General features: G+C 36.9%; 1 long non-coding RNA gene across 1 annotated transcript; it reads left to right on the top strand.

The window, feature by feature from the left end:
* The first annotated feature begins 1,354 nt into the window (after positions 1–1,354).
* LOC123873401 lies at positions 1,355–13,526 on the top strand. The gene is made up of 4 exons (XR_006797688.1): positions 1,355–1,409; positions 8,412–8,417; positions 9,465–9,468; positions 13,515–13,526. It is a non-coding gene; the product is annotated as an uncharacterized LOC123873401 (long non-coding RNA).
* The last annotated feature ends 298 nt before the right edge of the window (positions 13,527–13,824 follow it).

Here is a 13,824-nt window from a genome sequence, read left to right as displayed (position 1 = left end):
ATTATTTGTATAATATTTATGACCTGTGCGTGATTCATAGAAGTATTTTACATGACCAACTGGTCAAAACAAGGAGTGTAATGTTTTCAGGGTTCATGTATCATGTACGTATGTATAGGTAGGTCTGTATCTATGTGAATTTCTTTCCATTATAACATCTAAAATATGCTTTAACAGATTTAGATGTATGGTAAAAAGGTAGCAGATAACGGACACAGTGTCGCATATTTATGATATTAGTATGGATAATACCTACCTAGTAGAGCCTCGATAGCTCAACGGTTGAGTAGCGGACTGAATTCCGAAAGGTCAGCGGTTCAAACCCCACCCGTTGCACTATTGTCGTACCCACTGGCACAAGCTTTATGCTTAATTGGAGGGGAAAGGGGAGTATTAATCCCAATTAAGCGTATACTTCTTAGTATATAAAAAAACCTACAGAGAGCAAAGGACGTAGTGGCACGTGAACAATGGAATCCGCTGCGGTTACTCGGGCGCGTGATGCGGGCGCTTGTCACTTTTACAGCCAATTACGGCGTAGGCGGCATCGTGGCGACCGGCGTACTTAGCAAACATTGTTTTGTGATTTCTTTATACCATTGCTCTCTTGCAGCTCTCTCTTAACTGCCTCGTTGGTCTAGCGGTTAGCATGTTCGACTGCGGATGACGAGGTCTTGAGTCAGATCCCAAAAATACCCTTCTGCCTGCAATCGTGGTTAAATGTCTCGTATTTTTTTTAAAGTAAGTACTTAACATAAGTTATGGAAAAATAGAATTAACCTAGATAAATAATTATATCTAAGCTGCAAATTCTTAATGTGTGAACCTTCTTTAAGTTAATTGGCAGTACCGTGCCTTTAGATGTTCATTAATTATGCATGATTTTAAAAAACAACAATAAGCAACCAACAGTGTAAACATTTTTCCCTAATTGCATCTGTCAGAAATTTTAAATAACGTACTATATCAAAGGATTCATATTAAATTGGTACCATATTACTCCCTATAATTAGGCCCGTCCCGCGGCCGCGCAGAGCCGCCAAATGGTCTACCGACAATCAATTAAAACAATATTTGAAATAGTGCTTTCAAAAAAATTAAAAGGAAGTGCTTCAGCTATAAACATTTCGTATTATGGCCGAAGGGATGCGTCCACAGAATTCAGAATAATTATAGAAGTGCAAATTGTATGTTGTATATAAAATATAGAAGTGTACCTTTATTGTAATGAAAGCATTGCTGCGCCCGGTCGTCGTCTTCGGTTGTGAGTTGTGAGTGTGACCCATCATTGCGCGTCGTTGTAAAAGTAGACTTATTCGCATATCGTTACAGTTTAAACATACTTATCTAACATATATCTAAAGGGCTTCCGAGACGGTCAAGCGGCTTGACGTAAAGCACGTAGCTTTGTTTTGCTTCATGATGATTGATGTGACCGTCGAGCAGCTTGATCCAGCAAACGGCAATTTTCTCATATCTCAATTTAAGAAAACATAGGAGATATACCAGTTCTATTACCTTGTTTAGAGTTCTGTGGATGCGCCCTTTTCTTTCTTTTATGTATCGCCATCTCTGTTCCTGCGCCGGCGCGTCTACGCGTACCGTTTTTTGGAGGAGGTTACTCTCTCATGAATTATGAGTGAGGCAACTTACCGACAAAGCCTTGTTTGGAGGCCAAAACTAATTAACCTGAGCTCACTTAAGAGTTTGAATAAATGTTCCAAAAGTTTTAGTCATATTACTGAATATTTTAATAGATACTTGCTAGTAGGAAGATATGTCAGCGAGATTATAATACCATACTAGTGATCCGCCTCGACTTCGCCTGGGTAGAAGAACGTAGTTTACAGCCTATGTCCATCTTGAAAAATGTACCTCTCAAATGATTACAGATATTTTTGAAATAGACACAGTGGTTCCTGAGATTATAAATAATGTCTGATATAACTTATATAACCCACATTATCTCAAATTTTAAACAATTACTAAACAAAGACTCAGGTTTATGGTTACCTACTGTATGCGTAGTGAAAAGTTTTATGTGAAAAATGTTTTCACTTTTCACATAAAACACAAAGTTACTTACAGACCTACAAGAGATAGGTAAGTACTTACATGCCTATTTTTAATATTTTCTATTAAATAATGTATTTGTATGCAAATAATCCAATGCTTGTCGTGGTCGTGTTTAGATATTCAACTTCTTATAATAACATAGGTACTGATAATGGTCGGTTACAACAAAGATTAAGATCCAAGTTATAAGATACCTACCTAAAACACAACTTTTATTTCACACTTTTGTCGAGGGGCATGTGTTGTGGGATATTGTAAAGTGGGTGGGTAATGGTATTGCAACTACTTTACTATAGGTTTACTATAAGTACCTACATCAAAATAAATAGGTAAACAATGTGCTATATGTAGGTGTTATACTTTGTTTTGGACACAAAATTTTATATCTATTCATGAACAGTTGATCTGGCAGCACACGGTCTTAAATTCTCAGTTTAGATTCACCACGTACGTTTTATTAATCGCAGTCAGCAATTATTTAACTGACTTCCGAGAAGTTTCTCAAATCAGTGTGTATAATTTTAGTATGTAGAGATCCAAGTCCGACACAATGATTCATCTAGATTTTAGACTATTAAGTAAGAAAACGAAACGGTCGGCTGTTATATGCTTTAAACAGATTAAGAATATCATCAAAAAACGCTTTCTACTCGTAACTTGTACCACACATAATAAAAGCACTCGGGCCACTAATCGAGTTTGTCGGCCGATGTTATCTCTAAGCGCGTTAATAGTACCGACGCCTCCGCCCGCACTGGTACCTCACCCCAAACCCCACGCCCCACGTCCCAGGGACCCATCGTCCCATAATCCCATCAACTAGAGATGGACGATTTCACAGGTAGCTTGTAAAAAAATCATATGAAAAGCTTTTTCATATCTTACTCAAAGTAGCCTGTGAAAAATCAAGGACCAAAATCTGACAAAGTTTGAAAATTATTGCATTTAATCTCACTTTTTTTTGGCATGGTCAGCGAACCGACCAAGACGCTAAACCCAAAAGTGTCCGAGCGAAAACACTCGCATCGCATTGCTTTAGAAAGAGAAAAACATCTACTTACTTAGGTAAATAATAAATAATTAATCCAAACGTTTTCGTACTTACAATAAGTGCGTATAAAGTCACTTTCCATAAAAGACACCTGTGAAATCAGCGCTATTAATCTCCGTCATAATTCCTAGTTAAATAAAATTAATGCAATGAACGACTGTATACTTGTACGAAAATTATAAAATCGCTTTCCGTGAAAAATCACCTGTGAAATCACAGTGAGAAAAATTTCACCAAATGAAAAAGAATTAATAGTAGCAATAATTCCTACCTCTACCAATAAATCATCGTCCTTCACCATGAAAACATGTTTAATTCATGGGAAAATCTCACACTGAAATCTCTATCTTGATCGATGTTACTCTTTTTACGTCTTTATCGGATAATCTTGTTTTAGTTGCGGATTGACTTTTTATTCTCTAGTTTATATGGAACTCAGCAGAGAAAGCATTTAATAATATTAATAATTTTGCGACATAAGTATAGCTAATATATCTTCTATTTATGACTTACGTATGTCACTTAAGAGTCTCCAAGTTTCGAATGGCCTTGAGCATTTGGTTCCCTTTCGCCCCTCTACACCTCGACATTAATTTACTTTAATTTTTACCGCCATCTAGTGGCGGTAAACTGTACTACGGCTACAGGTCAACCAAGTTAACAACCTCAACATTGGAGACGAAAAACAGAAACGACATAGCACCGATGCGCTTAGCTTTTTAGGGTTCCGTGCCTCAAAAGGAAAAACGGAACCCTTCTGGGAACACTTTGTTGTCTGACTGTCTGTCTATCTGTTTGGGTGTCCGTTTGTCGTGTCTGTCTAGAAAATCCATAGGGTACTTCCCGTAGATCTAAAATCATGAAATTGGGCTGGTAGATAGGTCTTATAGTACAAGTATAAAGGAATAAATCCGAAAACCGTGAATTTGAGGTTACATCACAAAAAAAATATTCATTCAAAATTCCAAATTTCATGATTCTAGGTCGACAGGAAGTACCCCATAGGTTTTCTTGACAGACACGACGGACGGACGGACAGATAGACAACAAAGTGATCCTTTATGGGTTCCGTTTTTTCTTAACCCTAAAAATAGATAAAAAACTTAAAAACCACCAACACTAAATAGTAAAAGCAATTTAATTTACTATCCAAAAAATGATACTATAGAACTACATTTTACTCCTGTATACATAATAATATGTTCGATAAAAATTAAATAATTTTTTATTTTTTAGTATTGGTGGGGGTTTTTTTTTATTATGCATAATAGTGATTGATTTATTATGAAATATCGGAAAAAATACCCGAGTACGGGACCCTCGGTGCACGAGTCTGACTCGCACTCGGTTGGTTTTTTTTCCATAGAGCAAAAGCGTGTTAGAAGCGGCAATGGAGAAAATTTAATGTGTGTTGATATCGTAAATGACCTGAATTAATATTTTTTATTCAATTATAAATTAGCACTTGTTTGATATCTCACCTGGTAAATAGCAGTAGGTAGTAAGTGACGATGTGAAGCGTACTTTGACTTTACTATGACTAAATTCAGAGTTAATATTGAATCGTGCTATAATGCATAAAATTTAAGAAAGTGCTTGCCATTTGAGTTTGAGAGCAAGACAACGCACGACCACGGCATTTGTATTGAATCTTACTCAAGACGATGAAGACGATGATAGCACTAAGCACCTATCTTGTTTCTTTCTTTTTAGTTTATTTTACTTGTACCAAGTCGGGTTCAAGTTGTCTCATTTTTCCGTAGTCGGGTTATAGTTTTTTCAACTTTTTTTTTATTTGAAACTTTTCCGTTGTTTATGATGCGACGACCAACCGAGGTCTCGTGAATGACCTATAGGTGGCGCTGAATAAGAAATAATAATTATATTAAAAAATGGTTTTCTGTCGCTTGGTATATTTTAATAATAACTATATTTATATTTATGAACTCAAAATTTTCTCCTCTTTCATTGGACATCTCACTCGACACAATAGCAATTAATTTTTTTTAAGACCCTCACTTTTTTTGATGTAACATCCATCTGGCCAATTTTTTTCGTATAAAATATAACCTATGTCACCTGGGCCTTTACAACGAATCGATTGACACCTCATTCATCAAAATCGGCCCAGTAGTTTAGGCGCTACGGTGGAACACACAGAATCTGGATACAAACATACATACATACATACACTGCTAAAATCATAACCCTTCCTTTCGGCTTTGCCATAGTCGGGTAAAAAACGCTCAAGGTATTCTGTCTTTTTCATTTATTTGCCGCCTCTGCCACTTTCATAAGCTGCCGCGAAAACTGCGTCATCACTACATAGTATAAAACAAAGTCAGTCAGTCCCTACGTATGCTTAGATTTGCAAACGCTGGCTATGAGATAGGTCAAAAAAAGGGTTCCGTTTTTCCTTTTGAGGTACGTAACCCTAAAAATTTATGCCATCAAGAAATAATTAGTATTTTCAAATTTCAAAGGTAACTATTTATAACTACGTATATATTTTTATGCACAATAGTTTTTGATTTATCGTGTAAAATTTCGAAAAAATACCTCAGTACAGAACCCTCGGGGCGTGAGTAAACTACAACTAAAATAATAAAAGTAAACAAAGAATCTGTTGTTAGTAACCTACCTATGTACCTATCGTACAATTTGCAATATTATGAAGGTATATCGTACACGACAAATCGAGATGGCAATCGGGGTGGAGACGCCCCGCACACCCGCACAGTCCCCGCGCTAGTGAGCGGTGCGGGCGAGCGCAGGTGTGCGGGGCGTCCCCCCGCCTCATATTCCAATTGCCATCTCGACCTATCGCGAACTTTAGTCGGCGATAGGTCGAGGTAGGTAATTATAACTAGCATATTTTATAGTACGCGACAGGTCGACATGGCAATCGGGATGGGGACGTCCCACTCACCCGCACAGCCCTCGCGCTAACCCGGTGCGGGATAGCGCGGGTGATGTGCGGCTCATTATCCGATTGCCATGTCAACCTGTTGCGTACTATGGGGTGCTATTATAGGTACCTCTACCTACTTATAAATAAGTTTTGACCATTATTGTAATCTGTGTCGGTGGAAGTTACTAGGTAGGTAGGTACTTAGTACTTACCTACTTACAGTATTTTGCCCAGCTGCTTACATGAATGACGCAACAAGGAATGGTGTGTGTTTATTCATATTATAAAGAAGTAAAGTTTGTATGAAGTAATCTCTGGAACTACTGATCCAATTTTGAAAATTCTTTCATCAGTAGAAAGCTACCATTATTCCTGAGTGACATAGGCTCTACTTATTTATTTTCAAAAAAGCCGTAGGTACGAAGCCGGGGGCGAGGCCGTTTATAGTAAGTAGTAGTACCTAGTTAGTCAGGAGTTTCAATGTTCCACTATAGGTGACGAGGTTTTGGATTCAATTCCAGGGATCGGGCCAAAAAATAGTGTGCCGCACAATATTTTTATGTAATAATAGGTATATGGGAAGATAAGTAGGTACTTACGCGATTTTCATGCTTTCAATCTTTTGTAGTTGGGATCGTTTTAGTCGAGATATTTTCGGCATCCTGATATTTGACTATGATACCTTCGTATCTACCTAACACAATTTAAAACAACGAAATAACTAAAAAACACTACTAAGTACCTATTTACTATGGAGTTCACTAATATTGGATGATAAAAGTTTCTTAAAACTAAAACAAATCATCCTTATTCAATAATTTATAAATAATAATTTCGCTACAATAAGATCACACAAAAAATATTTTTCGTAAATCGAGAGCGATTGGCGGGAAAAATTGCGCACATCCACCACGTCTGAAGGGCGCCTGCCGTATGCGACGCGTCTCCCGCGCAGGGCCGACTAGGATTATTTTACCCAAATGTGAATTTTTCATAAAGAATGTCGAAATACAATAAAATACGTTTCGAAAGTGTATCATATATATATTCTCTATTATTAAATGTAAGATTTACTTTCATGGTTGCACAGGTAAAGAAGTTGATACACGATCTTAAATGAAGCTACTATTGTATAAGATTCGTGTATTTATCGTAATAAACGATTATTTTAATAAATAACTCTAAATAACTAAAGACCATTAACCAAACTATTGTACATATTTTTTTGAAAATTTTGTGATGTCATTTGTAGGACTAGATAGGTGTTGAATAACAATACTTTCAAAGGAATAATGTCGGCAGGCCCTTAATGCTATGACCTACGACTACCTACGTTGTGACCTACGAATGCTAGGAGTGCTACGACAGTAATAAAAAAAATGATAAGTAACTAGGTAATAGATCTGTAAACATTCGAATTCTGCTATATTTTTATCAACAGTTTTAACATTGTAACACCTTTAGACTCGTGTCCCATGTTCGATCGTTTTTCAATGAAAGCCCTCACTAGGAAATCACACACTGATCCATTTAGTACCAGAATTTTCGTTTTGTTGCTGTGTCATTTTGTTCTACGGATTGCAGATGGGCTCTGTAATTTACGTGGACAGCTCACCTAGTGGGAAAAGCTCAATACATTGCTGCATGAATAAGTTTTCATCTACTAAGTATGGATAAATGAAATAAAAATTAAATTAAAAATTTAAAAAACCCCCGACACATAAACCTCTAAAAAGTAAAAAAATAATAGGTAAGTATGTATGGGCCCTTTAAGAATAGTATAAATAGTAAAGTTTTTATCCAAGCGCTCGTTGCGCCAGGGGACCGCTACCTATCATAAACTATGAAAGTCATCTGTTGTAGAAAGAATAGTCTTTAGCGGTCCCCCGACGCAACGAACGCTTGGATAAAAACTTTACTATTTATACTATTCTTAAAGGGCCCATACATACTTACCTATTATTTTTTTACTTTTTAGAGGTTTATGTGTCGGGGGTTTTTTAAATTTTTAATTTAATTTTTATTTCACGCTTTTTAAACTTTTATTCATAAATTACCGTTTATTTGTGCCATTCTAAAACCCAATTTCTATAATAATATAAATCCAATAAGGCAGCTAATATCTCTTCAAAAGTAACATCAATGTTATGTTAATTATACGTTCCATGAAATATTTTTGACCGAACATCACTAAATCAAGAATTATCTGAATGGCTCACATAGTTTAACATGACCAAAACGAAATATCTGTTTCTAACATGTCGTTGCTTTAAAAATGTACCCATTTTACGTAGTCGTATAATAGTTCGCTTTTCAAGATATACCTACGATTAAATTGAAATCGACTTTCACCCGATGAAATAAGGAATAAAGTGGCTTGTATTTCATTTTGTTTGTTATTGCATGTAAAATTTTTATTTGACAGAACTTTCAAAAACCGGTCAAGTGCGAGTCTGCCTCACACATGAAGAGTTCCGTACAAGTTTTTTTTTATGTAATGACAATTCAGTTGTCGGATTTTTCTGTTTACTTGGGCCACAGGAGTAGAGTGCTTGGGCTATAAGATATTGCTACCTGCCTTTCGTGATTCTACGTAAACGGGAAGTACCCAATTTATAAGTTTTGATTCTCTTGAAAGATGACACACAGACAGACAACGAAGTGGTGAAGGAAAACACCGTCAGGAAACCTGCATGCTTAAGAGTTGGCCATAATGCTCCCTCAAAGGTGCGTGAGGTGTGCCAATACGTGCTTGGCCAGTGTGGTAGCTTCTCATTCTGAGAGAAGACTTGTGCTCAGTAGTGAGCCGGCGATGGGTTGATCCTGATGATGATGAATTTTTAACGTATTTTGTCAAAATAAATAAGCTGAGTTCAAGCAGATAAAATATAAAGAAGGTGCGCCTAATGCATCATCCAAACCTGCGCGACAAAGCGACTACGATGCGGGAACCTCAGCCGCGCGGAGGGTCATCGCCTCCTACGATATTTAATGGTGCCATGCACACCTACGCGACTAAAACAGTCGAGGCTACAACATCCTTTTTTTTTCTACAGATACCTACTGAACCCTAAAAATAGTTTGACTATGGTTTGGGTTTGGGGAGTATTTATTCATCCAAGGGTTTGGGTTGATTGTTCGTGGCCTTTGGTTGACTGTTGGATATTATAATTGAATTGATGTTTTCTCGTTTAACTGTGATTATAATATTTTATAAATTAGAAACTCCGCGCCTACGAACCAAAGTATCGGAGTTTTCCAAAACATTATTTTCAAATAAATAATTATGTATCTAAGCAACGTCCATCTTGACAGTTTGACATTTGCCAATTGACATAATATTATGAACCTCTGTTACAATAGTGAAAGATCCCAGGGCCACCAGCCGTCACGTATTTTCTGACGAACGAAATGTGGACGATTGAGTAGTGTTAGTATGTACTAAGAACGCATGCCTACAGACCTGCTAGCTTGCTTAGACGCCCAATTTTCAGGTATCAGGTAATCAAGGTACATAAAAACATTACTTACCTCACGTGAATTCTCCAATTTTTTTAATTTTTAGCTGTTTTTTTTAATATTAATAATTAATTGACATAAGTAAACTATAAGAGAGTGAGAGAGAAGTCAATATATCCTAATACATGTCTTACTCAGTCTCATGCGCGTAGATAATGATGCCCTCGCGCTCAAACCCACAGAGGCATTAAAATTGAATTTAGGGGATGATTGGCCCTCTGGATCGGTCTGTCTTCTTGTAAAAGGTTTTAAAATAGTTGTCTGGTGGACATATATAAAAATGGAGCATCAGAATTTACGTGCAGTTAAGTAATTACTTATTTTGGGAGCTTTAAAGCGTCTGCAAAGCAATACGGCCGACGCGGGAAGTGTCTGGGAGTATTGGCGACATATTTTTAAGGATATTGCCTAAAATATACGTAAAAATCAGTTTGGAGAATTTACGTGAGGTAAGTAATGGTTTTATGTACCTTGATTATCAGATACCTGAAAATTGGCCATCTAAGCAAGCTAGCACGTAGGCTAGGCATGCTTTCTTAGTACTTACTAACACTACTCAATCGTACATATTTCCTGTGTCAGAAAATACGTAACCTCTGGTGGTCCTGGGATAAAAGTAATAAGAAAACCAGAAAAGAGCTGATAACTTCCAAACGGCTGAACCAATTTTTTTGGATTATAGCTAAGAACACTCTCGATCAAGCCACCTTTCAAACAAAAAAAACTAAATTAAAATCGGTCCATTCGTTTAGGCGCTACGAGGCCACAGACAGATACACAGATACACAGATACACAGATACACAGATACACAGATACACAGATACACAGATACACAGATACACACGTCAAACTTATAACACCCCTCTTTTTGGGTCGGGGGTTAATAAGTGGTAATGTACAGACATCACTTATTATTTTGTTTCTACGCTACGCTTAGATAAACTCTGAGATTCTTGCGCTACGATTGCTACGAATGCTACGAATGTTGTTTGGATCGTTCGATTTTCGTACTTGTTGCTTTATTATTTCTTGCGTTTTCCGGGTTTTAGCAGTTTCTTCAATTGACATCGATCGGCTCGATCGATTTATCAGCGAACTCTGACATAGGTATAAATCTCAGGAGTTTTTCATAGTGTGTGCAGACTCAGGCGGAGTAGCCTCGTCTTCGAGTCAATCTGGGGCTGCTAATTATTAAAGGATATATTGACAAAAATCTAGAAAATAAGGCTCATTTAAATGCAGCGTTATTCCACAGGTTGAGGCAGGGTCTTCACTTGAGCTACAGCCTCTACACGATAAGAACCTCTACTGGCCAGCTATTATCTTTCTCATATTTATTAACAATCATTTTATTTCTCTCAACCAGTAGGTGTGACATGTTAAAGTGCTATTGAATCGGAGTTTATTGAAACAAACTGCACACAAGGTGGTCTGGCCGTCAATCTTTTATCTAACGTCTTTGTGGTAATGTCACGAGTCGGAACGAGCGTGGAGAATCCATCTCCTCCCCTCTACCATTGTGCTTTACTTGCATTGATCTACGAACATTAGCATTCTGGCTAATGTTAAGAGGGCTCTCTCTGTCACTCGTTTCATACAATCGTAGTTCCAATTTCATTTGAATATTAAGCAACCAAAGTCCATGAAATTTTGCAGACATATTCTAGAAACTAATATCTATGTCTGTGGTTTTCCAGATTTCTGTTAAAATATTCGGTTTAAAAGTTACGCGGTCTTAGAAATTTTCATACAAATCTTTGAGCCCCTGTAATTTCAAAACTACATATTTTTAGAAAAATCTAAAACACCACAGACACAGATATTAGTTTCTAGAATATGTCTGCAAAATTTCATGGACTTTCGTTGCTTAATATTCAAAAGAAATTGGAACTACGATTGTATGAAACGAGTAGAAACGAGTGACGGATAGAGCCCTGTTAAGCGCTATTACATTTTGTAAATCGGCTAAGATGACAACGGGTTGCGGCATTTTAATGTTGTATGGTAATTGCTGGGAGCTTTCTGCTTTTGAATCATTTTGAATGATTTTTTATTTAATCTTCATGTAACTTAAATGGACATTTTTTTCCTGAATGTTTTGTGCAATATAGGTGGTGTATGAATAATTTATGATAATAACTTTTTAATCGACTGTATTTTCACTGTAGATACCAGAGACCTGCATTATTGGCATATAGTGTTGTGGCAACTAAGGTAGCATTTGGGACAACTTCCAGTTACCATTCAAAGAACTTTTTTCGACTCTCATGTTTCATATTCGATTTTTCATCAATATTTTTTATTATGCACCTGTGTACCGGCAATAGAAATAACTGGTTTCAATAATTCGCGAAATTTCAACATTTACTTAGTTAAGTAGTTTTAAATGCCTTTGACACACAGACAGACGGACAGCCTGAACAAAACTAATAAGGATCTTTAAAAACGATTCTCTAACTCAGTGTCTAGCACTGAATGAAAGGCACCGAGCTCATTTGACATTGCTATAGTCGTTCAACATTGCTGCGTCATTGAGTGGCATTAAAATATTTATTCCTAGAAAACCAGTGAATTAAAAATAAATGTCAAATGAGCTCGGTGATCATTATTTTGTGTTAGACACTGAGTTAGCGAAACAGTAGGCAGGTTATGTTCGCCCAGTTTTTTTATGAGACGCACATCGCTTCGCCATCAAATACTTACGCACCTATTTAAAAGTCAGACAGATGCACCTTATTACAACTGATTTCACTTTAAAAGAGACGCATCATTCGAAATAAGACTCAATGATGGACAATCATTGATGCATTATTAATGAATATCTAAGTATAAGCTTGAGTAAGTAGAGACCACACAGAAATACTCATTAGGGTCAAGAGTAAACACCGACGAAATTACTTATCGATAAAACTGTGAATTTACTACTTAGGAAGCAGATTATCTGCATTTACTCGAACTATTACCTACTTACCTACAATTACCCACCTACTGGGTATACCTACTACCTAGTTAATACTTAGGTACGCTAGCTTATTGTATTTCATCGAGTCTCTGATTTCTATGCAGGATCTATAGGGGTAGACCCTGAGCCTGTTCTTCGCTCCCGCCGCCACAGCACCTATTGAAAACGTAGCAATTGCAAAATAACGTTTCGGAGAAATGGACTCCCAAGCAGCATTCCGACACGACAAAAAATAATTTTCAGGAAAATTTTCATTGGAAGTACCTACGTATGTTTTTTGCTAAGGATTTTGGCAGTACATGAAAATTTTAGCTGTGCTAAGGAAAAGTGCAGTTTCTCCGAACCATTATTTGGCAAGTGCTGCGTTTTCAATATGAAGGGTTGAATAGCGTGGACGGTGACGCGATTTCCGTAAGTTTCGATAAGTTCAGTAACAAACAAATATCATTCCTTATTCTTCCATTCCATCTCATTTCATGCACTATTTGCTTACCACGATTCATTCCATTAAGTGCTGAATAAACTCATTATACGTGAATACGACTACCCGCCGAAAGGCTCCTTTCAAACAATATTAAACCGCATTATCCGCGTTTATTCCCTACCTTGATTAGTACCGTATCATTTAGTCCTGTGTTGTAATTATAATATCACAGACAAAAATGAGCGTAGACGTGTACGTGGTAGAGTTTGTATTTGCTTGATAAATCTTGCCCGCGGCGCCTTTGACCGTGGGAGATGAAAAGCACCGCGCGCGACCATTTATCATTGACAAACACAATTGTATTGGGACACGGCTCGAGAAATTCGACAAACAAACTGGAAATCTGACTTTTGTGGCTATGCAATCAAACTACCTGTCGCTCTATAGGATTAATCGATGACCCTCAACTTTTTATCAGAACCGAAACCATATTCATCCGGATTCATCACATCGTGATCGAATGTAGGATTTAGTTAAAGTAGTAAGTAAGTATTTATTATTTCTCTGCAGCAAGCCTTTTTTGTGACCACGGGATTAAAAGGACCTCAATATTTTCACCTTTGTAGACCATCCCAATTAGTGGATTTGAGATTTAGAAACGACTAAAGACGCGACGCAAGCACACACTTAGTGTGAAGTATCCCCAGCGGAATAATATTGAATTTCTTGATTTCAATTTGGTGGATAGTGTATGACGTTGTGTAATTGTGTGTGATTTTTTTTTAATTTGTGTGTTTAAAATTAAATGTAGTGTAGAAGCAGGCGTTATTTTGCGGAAGTCCATGACATACAAGGAACCAAAAGATTAATTTGCTATAAT

This window comes from Maniola jurtina, chromosome 2 (genome assembly GCF_905333055.1).
Source record: "Maniola jurtina chromosome 2, ilManJurt1.1, whole genome shotgun sequence".
NCBI lineage: Eukaryota > Metazoa > Arthropoda > Insecta > Lepidoptera > Nymphalidae > Maniola > Maniola jurtina.
This window is presented reverse-complemented; position numbering and strand designations above follow the sequence as displayed.